A 9,299-nucleotide genomic window follows, 5' to 3' on the forward strand; every position below is an offset into this window, starting at 1 on the left:
GACCCCGGTTGTGCATGTGTTACCTTTGTTCAGCTACTTAAAGAATAGATGTCAACATCAAAATGTGAGCCACCAGGAAAAACCACTTATTTGACTGATTCGTCCCACACACATGAAACCAAACAGACCTAGTATATTAATTGTCATCACACGTGTATATTTATATATGTAATTACGCTTAAATCAGGTCATAAGACAATCGACAGTCTTCGGAGGTCATTTCGATGGTAAATTATATTGTGTCTTGACAAAAATACGCACAAAATGCTGATACCTTATAACGAGTACAATGCATTATAAAACTAATATTAGTATACCACTGTTCAATAGTCATAAATCGATTTAACTGAAACAAATCTGGGTCACAAACCAAAATCGAATAAATGGTTTTTTTTGACTTTTTAATTTGAATATACGTTTTTGTTTGTTATTGGTCAAATATGAAAATTTAGGTAAAACCGGTAATTATGAACTTGACAGCTAATTCCTCTTTAAATATATGAAATTGTTCGTGTCATTTCTCCCCATTGTGACCTTAATGTTTGGTTCCTACTATTATTTACGTGGAAGTTAATTTTGCGATTTTATTAATTAGCACTTATTTTGATTATAGTACGACTTTGCGATTGAAAAAAGACTGGTTGACCAGGAAACAGAATAAGCTAACCAGGTAGAGTTGAATGTCAGCATGAGGACTGTTACCTTGTTAACTAGGACGTTCAAAATCCAGTTTACCCTGTCTATATAACAAAGCAAGGTACACATTCATATCCCATTTACATTTTTTGGTCATGTATATGCGTTTAATTTGCCACATGAATTTAAACAGCCCTCAATGATCATCATACTCAGTTACATCATCACAGTTTTTCGTGGGGTTCGTGTTGCTCAGTCTTCAGTTTTCTATGTTGTGTTTTGTGTACTGTTGTTTGTCTGCTTGTCTTTTTCTTTTTTAGCCATGGCGTTGTCAGTTTGTTTTCGACTTATGAGTTTGAATGTCCATTTGGTATCTTTCACCTCTCTCATTACATGCATTAATGATAAATAATTTTCTCACGTTCTTTTTTTTGTCTGAATGACACATTCTGTGCTGTGTACAGTTGAGTTCATTTCAGAGATATATCCTGGACTTTCATTATCACTAATAAAAAACTAACTTAAACATTTAAAACAAAGACAAAGTTAATATGCGACCTATTTTTTTTATTTTGAATGTAAAAAAAACAATATATTCAATAAAACACAACGACTGCAATTTTTACTCTCCTTATTTTTACTTTTACATTTTAATGGAATATGCATTCCATTTTCATAATTAAGTATAAGATTAATCAAAAATATACATATATAGGTATAGAACCACTTATTCGGACCCGGTTAGAAAGATTGTACAGCAAAGTAGTATATATTTTAAACGAAATAGATCCTACGCATAACTGTAAATTATAAATAAGTAACATAAATTAATTGGGTAATTTTGGAATTAGATGAAAGCTTAAGGAATTGGGTCACTGAAGTACCTTCGATGAAAATATCTGTTGAAAATTAAAAATAATTTATTAAATTGAAATAGGAGGGTACAGTTTGCCTGTTGTTTAGAGGAGAAGAAACTGTTTTCGTACTACATAACTTCCGGTAACCAGTACGCAGTAACTGTAACTGATATGTTCAATTTTTCGGTACAAGCCAGTATAAGGTAGAGTTTTTACATGATAAATGGTAGCCACTTTATTTAAAATTCATAAAATATAGCTACAACATATACTGTTTAAAGCAATTCGGCTATGAATTAGTGGTTTTTGCAGATATTCAAATTACTCAATACAAATAAGAACAGCTAAATATAACATATATCAAACATAAAATCAAATTTATAGTAAAAATATACTCCTGCAAATCAAAACCATATACATTTAGAACATTGAGAACATTTTAAATAGATAAGCAATATTTTAACCGGTTTTTATGCACATTGAAACCAGTATCCATGATAAAATTACATACTGTTTCGATTATAATGTATTAAATTGTTCAGGTTACAAGGTATCTTATCTTCGGTTAGCGTTATACAAACGCTACAAGTGACTAGATATACTGCTGAACTTCATTAATAAAATAAATCTATCATTATCTACAATCGGTTCTCATATCAATAAAGACTTATATCTATATATCAAATACATGGATCTTTTGCCATGGTGTATGACCTATTTATGAAAAGCATATCAGTTTTATTCGTACAATAAAACAATCTTATTGCCATTTTCGTTGTTATTTGTTTGTTATTTTTGTTTTCTATAAAATTATATTTCTGCACAGTAAGTAGAACAGATATGTGCCTAGTTTGTATTCTGTTGATGAAAACTCAAAGTCTGGCATCACTAAAGATTTGCATACAACGAGCTATTTTCTAAATGGTCCTTGATACATTTGTAACAATATTCATACTGATCCTGTGAAAAAAAAGAAAATATCAGCCATTAAATAAACCGTATTTTTATTGATTCAGAGCTTAAGAAATGTTTTCGATTTCGATTAAATAAAAATGATGACAATAACATAAGAATGTACCGACTTTCCCAAAGTATCAGACTAATAAGATATGTATGCAAAGCATTGATAATAGGCGACGGAATATGTTTTATTTTTGACATATTTTTTATTTGATATTTTTTTTTCTAGAGTGAATGGTAATAAATTCCAATGTATAAAATATATATATTCAATAACATACAACATATGCTTTAAAAGTATGTCTGTTCAGCAGTGTACGACAGTTTTCTTATTACTATTTATGCTTACATCCTAATTTATTTATTAGTTAGTTTTTCAATTTTATTTTTTATTCTTTACATACATTCTTGTTATTAACTTTTGTAATAAAGCTTATGAAAATAATGGTATTAATTTTTTTTGGAGTGTTAAAAATTCTTTTTTGGATAAAACACGTGCTTTTGATGGTCCTTTTAATTCTGTTGACAGTTATGATTTTTCTACTCTCTACACTACACTTCCACACAATCTTATCAAAAAGAAAAAGTTTTCATATTTAATTGAATGGTCTTTTGAGAAATCTCGTTGCAAATTTATTTGCTGTAACTCGTTTAAAGCCTTTTTCTGTAACGAAAAAGGAAAGGATGCTAGATACACTTACTGGAAATGTGAAGATATGATTGAAGCTTTAAATTTTTTTCCTGGACAACATATATGTACGTTTCGGCGATAAAGTGTATCGACAGGTAGTAGGTATTCCTATGGGCACTAACTGCGACCCTTTTATAGCAGATTTATTCCTGTATTGCTATGAATCTCAGATTATGACCAAACTCAGTAAAGACACGTCATTGTTACATTTGGGTGATACATTCAACAATACCTACCGTTATCTGGATGATATTTTAACGTTAAATAATCGTTAGACGGCGATGTTCTTTTGGCTCAATCATACGGTGTTTATATATCACAACTCGTTCGTTATGCCCGTATGTGTAGTGATGTCATAGATTTTAACGAACGTAATCAATGCATCACTGGTAAACTATTAAGTCAGGGATTTCGTTACGATAAATTACTTAAAACTTTTACTAAACTCTTTCATAGATACAAAGATTTGATTAGTAAATTTGGCTGTACCTGTAGAAAACTTAATAAAAATGGTATTTCACATCCTAAATTTTACGGTTATATTGTACTAAAAGCGCGGAAATCACTATGTGATCCGTGTATACTCATCGAACTTTTAAACAAACTTATTAATAAAGGTTATCTTACCAATGTTGTAATTGGATCTTTGAATATAGTTTACATTGGCACTAATATCGATTTTGTCATCAGCTAATTAAAACTGTAAATTTGTATTCTTTTCAAACGGGATGTATAAAGACACAACCACGTTCATTTATATCTATTAAGAGGTTAACTCCTAACTATCCTACTGCCTGTCGATACATTGATTTTTGGCATTGCACAAGTCATATATTCTTTGACTGTCCATGACGTTAAAATACTGAATCCCTGGGATGTGTTTTAGTTGATTTTAGTCTTTGATGCATGATTTTTTATTATTAATTGTTTTTGGCTTTTAACTAGCTGTCAGTAACTGCGAGTACTCTCAAATCGTACTTTCTTGTTAATTTGACCTGTTGATACTATTTGTAATGTTTTTTTGTTATTTAATGTTTACTTATTCAGGGTTATATCTGGTCTATATACCAGCTTTGATAAGTGTTTGGTATTACTATAATTTTCACTTCTTCGAACTATGAACATCAAAATTATTTATTTTGTAAAAATATGTCCTTTCTCCTTTTAAACTGTATACCTAACAACACAATTATTTTTATTTACCTGTGTATAATATTATTGTAAATGGCGGACTTTTGTTTAAGGTTATTGTTGTTTTTCTGAAATTGTTTAACATTTCACAGCGGTATTATACTGTTACTTTAATTATTTATCCCTTATTTTATTGATTTTGTATTTACATTGAATCATAGATCAAATTTATTCTTTCAGTGTATGTTTACTTGTGTTAATATGTCTTTTGATTGAGTTAAGTCATTTCAATTGATATTTTATAGTGTGTTTTTCTATGTTGTGATGTTATACTATTGCTTCAGATAAGGGTGAAGGTTTGGTACCATTAAAACGTTTAAACCCGCTGCAATTGTTTGCACCTGTCCTAAGTCAGGAATATGATGTTCAGTAGTTGTCGTTTGTTGATGTGGTTCATAAGTGTTTCTCGTTTCTCGTTTTTTATATAGATAAGACCGTTGGTTTTCCCGTTTGAATGGTTTTACACTAGTAATTTTTGGGGCTTTTATAGCTTGCAGTGCGGTGTGAGCCAAGGGTCCGTGTTGAAGGCCGTACTTTGACCTATAATGGTTAACTTTTATAATTTGTGACTTGGATGGAGTGTTGTCTCATTGGCACTCATACCACATCTTCTTATATCTATTAATATTTCGAAGCACAAAACATGCCCTTAGATATTACCACTTTTATCATGTTTAAATAGTAACACTTATTACTTGATTTTATATCCACAGGAGAAGGGATGCATGCAGAGCAGGACATATCTTCTATGTAGTTGCATGTTTTGCCATATCAAGTGCATCTCATGAATTTCTCTTTTATTCATTTATTTTACAAAAATGTACCTTCTACCTGGACTGAAGGTTATTGATAAGAATTTGGAATACTACAGTAAAATTAAATATCATGTTTATCTTTTTGATTCGTCATCTATTCGGAAATCACGAATTTAAAAACGTTTATGAATTAATGTCACCAGGAAAACATGATTAAAACTGTATATATGGAGCAACCTTAAAGATTATAAATATACATAAACAAATGTTTTAATGGTTAAATGTGACAGATTACCCCTGATATTAGATTTGTCCAATTGTAAACGTTTCATTCGCATTTAAGACTCGTTTGATATCAACCCAGATGAAACTTACCAATTCATTGAAAAATTCGGGACGCCTAAGTTGCATTGTTCTTATCACTTGAAAAACATCAATTTCATCGTCTATCTCCAATTTTTCCAAGATAAGTTCAAGTGCGACAAACAGACCGCTTTTACTGCAACCGTCACTGAAAATTAAAGGATAATGTTGCAACAAGCACATACTATGTCAAAAAAATTTATATAAGTTACAAGAATTGAAATTTAATTAATGTAAAAACTTCTGCATATATCGGATGAGTAAGAATGATCATTGCAATGGTTGAATATAGAAATCTAACAATATCCCATGTTCGGGGAAGTTATAATTGACAAATTATATTTGCACAGGTGTTTATTCAGTAACGTTCAGAAACTTTAATTTAGGCATAGTTAGTTTGTTTTCGACTTATGCGTTTGAATATTAATTTGGTATCTTTCCCCTCTCTTTTAAAGAAAACACGTATTTATTTAGTGTATGTTTAGAAGACTAACAACCTTGTAGTAGCTGCTATTTACTATATAATACATAATAATTGTCTGACAAAGGCTTGAACTATATCAGATTGTCTGTAACTAGCAAGTCCAGCAGTACACTATTAACTGCAAAGAAAAATGTTAAATCATACCAAGACATAACATGTTCAATTCAGACAACTTTATTTGTGATAAAAAATATACATGTATCAAATAACTATTTCAGACTAAAAATTACTTCGTGATTTACATTAATAAAACTTCAGGATATTTAGCAGAGTAGATCATAAGTTATCACTCCAGGAAGCGACACAGTAAGTGTTGTACAGATAAGTTTTCACAGCAATACTTTCATTTTTGTGTGAATTTTACTGCCATGACTGCTGTAGTTATTTCAGAACGTTTGCTTGCAATACGTACATATTCACTTGGATAACTAACTCCAAATTGACTCCAAATTTATTATATGAAACAACTAACTTTGTGACACCACGATTCCTGTTTCCCCCTTTTCATCTAATGTTTACCAAAGAAAGCAACACTTATGGGAACAAAGCAAACCCCTAGGATAGATATAAGAAGATGTGGTATGAGTGCCAATGAGACAACTCTCCATCCAAGTCACAAAAGTAAACCATTATAGGTCAAAGTACGGCCTTCAACACGGAGCCTTGGCTCACACCGAACAGCAAGCTATAAAAGGCCCCCAAAATGACTAGTGTAAAACCATTCAAACAGGAAAATCAATCTAATCTATATAAAAAACGAAAACAAGAAACAATTATGAACCACATCAACAAACGACAACTACTGAACATCAGGTTCCTGACTTAGGACAGGTGCAAACAAATGCAGCGGGTTTAAACGTTTTAATAGGCGCCAACCTTCACCCTACCTGAAACAATAGTGTAACATCACAACATAGAAAGACACACTATAAAATATCAATTGAAATGGCTTAACTCAATCAACAGACATATTAACAAAAACAAGAGAACATACACTGAACGAATAAATTTGATCTATGACACAATGTAAATACAAAATTAATAAAACAAGGGGGTTAGATGTAAAACAATATCAGAAAGACAACCATAACCTTGGACAAAATGCAGCCAGATAAAATAACGTACACAGGTCAATAAAAATAATTTTGTTGTAAGGTATACATGGAGTACGGAAATAATTTTTACAAAATAAATAATTTTGTTGTTCCAAGTACGAGAACAAAAGAGAAAATTTATCGTCATACTAAAAACTGATCAAAGGTGGTATATAGTAAAAATAGTGAGACCAGATATAACACTTAATAAGTAATCATTAAATAACAAATAAAATACATTACAAATTGTATCAACAGGTCAAATTAACACGAAAGTACGATTTGAGAATACTCGCAGTTACTGAAAGCTAGTTAAAAGCCAAAAGCAATAATAGTAAAAAAATCATGCATCAGAGACTAAAAACAACTAAAACACATCACAGGGACTTAGTGTTTTAACGTTATGGACAGTCAAAAAAGACATGACTTGTGCAATGCCAAAATAAAAGTATTGACAGGCAGTAGGATAGTTAAAAGTTAACCTGTTGATAAATATGTATAATGTAATATATAGATAGAGTATACTCTATATAGAAAATGAACGTGGATGTGTATTTATAAGACACTATTTCTGTTAATATTCGTTTTAAATGGCATACCTGCAAATTACAGTAAGTGGTCCTTGGTTTATTTCCCTGCAATCTTTTACTTTAATCAGCAGATCTGATAAAATGTTAGATGGGAGCATTGTGTCATTCTTCAATTCACTTGTGGTAAAAACAGTAATTGTCATCTGATCTATTTCCTAAGGAAAAAAATAATTATATTGCCAATTCATATAAGATTGATGCAGGTACATCCTAGTTAAAAACGTACATTGTTAATTTTTTTTGATGAATTTTCAGAGAAAAACGGTATACGTTAATTTTTGGAATAATTTCTGAGAAAAGATAATATATATAAATTAAAATATGATTGATACCGGTTGAACTCCAATAACCGGTTTAAAAACAAAGTTGAAATAAAATTCAAATTCAGAAAATAGTTTCATAACATTAAAAAAGTAGAAGAAAACACAACAAAAATACATATACTAAACTTGAAATGTTGCACAATTAATGTCAAAGAGACATTGCTATTTGTTACGTTCACATATATACTATACTGATGGTAAAAATTCAAATACATAATTTTATTCTTAATTCTTTCTTTCCTCTTTGCGATATATCGTTTGTTACGACAAACAAAGTCGTCATAATTAAGTGTACATTTAACCTTTTGAAACAGAATGAAAAAAAGTCGACACATGTTCATGTACATGTCCTATGCCATGAAGCTTGTCATCGGTTGTCTTTGGAATTTTCTTAATGTCAAGGAATTATAAAAGGGCTGTGCCAAAGATTTAGGTAAAATTTTGCATACAACTTTGCCTCGTTGAACTGAAAATCGAATAAACATGGCATTTATCTGAAACATTACTTATAGGCGTAGCCCATTTACTGTACCTTGACCTTAATGTGTTTTGATGTTAATAAAGTTTGAAGTTATTTGTCTTATTTGGAAACAGTCGTTTGGTTCCTTTCTCATTTACGTACACCAAAAGTCTCTCGTTTTTCAATTATTTTGTTAACAAAACTATACCTTTATTTCGTATTTATTACTGTACCAATATATCTAATATATAAGCACGTGCACTAACATGCAATGCTTGCAAATAAATTATATGAACAATGTTACAAGATTTGTAATTTGTACAAAAGTATTAGTATTAAGTAAGGCAAGTAAATAAGTTTTGAGTGCGTACGTACCTGGAATATGGAAATAACCTTTTATGGTCGTTTTGATTGAACGAGAAAAACATCCAATGATCGATAGATGTATTAACACGAGTTAAATAGTGGTAGAAGATACCAAAGGGATATTTTAACCCATTACTCGAAAACGGACGGACATTGCCATGGGAACAAAACGGAAAACGACAACAAGACAATCAACAGTTTACAAAACACAACAAGAAAACCTAAGACTGAGCAACACGAATCCCACTAAAAACCGATGGTGAACTCTAGGAAGGGTAAGCAGATGCTGTTCCCTATGTGGCATCCGTCATTGAGTAAAATGTTTGAGAATATAATTTTCTGTGGTATCTTTTCAATTGTTTGACGAGAAGAGAGAACTTTTTATAATTTGCAAAGAGTACAAATTATTTCCAGAATCTTATTATTATGTTTCTCGCGAGGGAGCAGCATTTAAAAAAACCAGAAAACCCCTCATGATTAAGTTAACGTCTTTGTCTTGCAGCTGAATATCGTAAAATGTAAGTGCTTT

General features: G+C 30.7%; 1 long non-coding RNA gene across 1 annotated transcript; it reads right to left on the bottom strand.

Moving 5' to 3' along the window:
• Nucleotides 1-1,378: 1,378 nt before the first annotated feature.
• LOC127725111 (uncharacterized) lies at nt 1,379-7,772 on the bottom strand. Its single transcript, XR_007992779.1, has 3 exons — nt 7,631-7,772; nt 5,466-5,601; nt 1,379-2,453 (listed from the first exon to the last, which is right to left on the bottom strand). It is a non-coding gene; the product is annotated as an uncharacterized LOC127725111 (long non-coding RNA).
• Nucleotides 7,773-9,299: the final 1,527 nt, after the last annotated feature.

Source organism: Mytilus californianus, unplaced genomic scaffold (assembly GCF_021869535.1).
Source record: "Mytilus californianus isolate M0D057914Y unplaced genomic scaffold, xbMytCali1.0.p SCAF_1, whole genome shotgun sequence".
Lineage (NCBI taxonomy): Eukaryota > Metazoa > Mollusca > Bivalvia > Mytilida > Mytilidae > Mytilus > Mytilus californianus.